Below are 1,594 nucleotides of genomic sequence, written 5' to 3'. Positions count from 1 at the left end.
CCGGGGGGCCGCGCCCCCGCGGCCGGCGGGGCGCCCCCCGCCTCTGAGCCCGCTCTCGACCCCACGTCACGCCTTCTAGAACCCTCCACCCCGGGCCGCCCAGGGGCATGTCGGGATTTGTTGTGTGTGGAGAGCCGCCGTCGCGAGGGATGCCGGGAGTTGCGGTCCGTGCGGACTACAGACAAGATGGCTTCTCCCGCTTTGGCGCTGAGGATGGGAATCCTCACTCCACGAGTCAGGACGCCTCTGAACCTCAGCTTCGTCTGCAGTAAAACGGGGGGTAGCCGTGCTCGTCTTCATGGGGTTGACGTGAGGAGGAGACGAAGTACAGCTGCTAGAACCTTAAAACACAGCCTGGGGCCGGCAGGTCACACCGTGATTCAGGCGCTGGACTCCCACGTGGGCGGCGCGATGTCCGTCTTGGACGCGCTTGCTTCTCACTTGCTGTTTGTCTCTCGCTAGTCACATTTTAAAATAACGATAACAAGTTGAATGAAATAATGACTCTTTAAAAACATACACACACACTGGGACCAGCAGTTGGCGTAATGGCTTTGTCGCTGGATTCCCATGTAGTGGGTTCGAGTGCTGGACCCAATGGCTTAAACTCATGCCAGGCGCACTCGTTAGCTTAAACTCATGCCAGGCGTGTGTGCATGTGTGCCCAGATCCCAAGGAGAAGAGAGGAGAAGGGATAGTGGAGTGGGCACCCCTGGGGGGTGGGTGGGGATTTCTCCTCTCTCTCTCTCTGTCTTTCTGGTGAATGCACGCACTACAGCAAAAAACACACTAAATAAAAAGAATTATTTATTTTTATTTTATTATTATTTTTAAAAATTTGCTATAGGTCACATGTGCTCACTGGAAAGAGATGCATGGGGCGAGAAAGCAAGCCACCAGGTCCAGGCCTTAAACTGCAGTCAGCCATGTGGGAGTCCAGTGCCCTTAACTACCATGCCACCTGCAGGCCCCAGTCCCCTTGTCATTTATTTGTTGACTAACTGGATTATCTGGACACTGGCATGACTATGGTACTCTTTGATGGCAGTGATGAGGCACCTTCATGTGGTTTCTCAGGACCAGTAACATGGGGACCTGGAGCAGAAGAGAAAGGGCATGGCAGCTGATACCACCTACTTGGCAAATAAAAGTCCCAGTGGATGGTAGATTCCTCTTAGAAGCAAGTGGCACTATTTTTTTTTTTCTTCTTAGAAATTTTTGCAATAGGGCATGTGTGCTCACTGGAGACACAGAGCTAGATGGAGAGAGAGAAAGTGAGAAATCACCCCCAAGGTGGATGGCCACATTGCAATCCCTTTCTCCTCTCGGGCTTTTGGGCATGTACGCACATGCGCCTGGCTTGAGTTTCAAGTCGCAGGATCTGGGTCCAAACTGCAGTCATCCATGTGGGTGTCCAGCACCACCACCACTATGACAGGAGCTGGCCAAAGCAAGAGGGACTGGGGATATCCATAGTAGCATGATCCCATTGGTTTCATTAGTTTTTTTTTTCTTTAATATATATGATCAGTTATTGAATTAGGTTCTTGGCAAAAAAAAAAAAAAAAAAAAAAAACCAATTTGTGAGGATAAA

The sequence above is a fragment of the Tupaia chinensis genome, unplaced genomic scaffold (genome assembly GCF_000334495.1).
Source record: "Tupaia chinensis unplaced genomic scaffold, TupChi_1.0 Scaffold000226_1, whole genome shotgun sequence".
Lineage (NCBI taxonomy): Eukaryota > Metazoa > Chordata > Mammalia > Scandentia > Tupaiidae > Tupaia > Tupaia belangeri.
Note: the sequence above shows the minus strand (reverse complement) of the source record.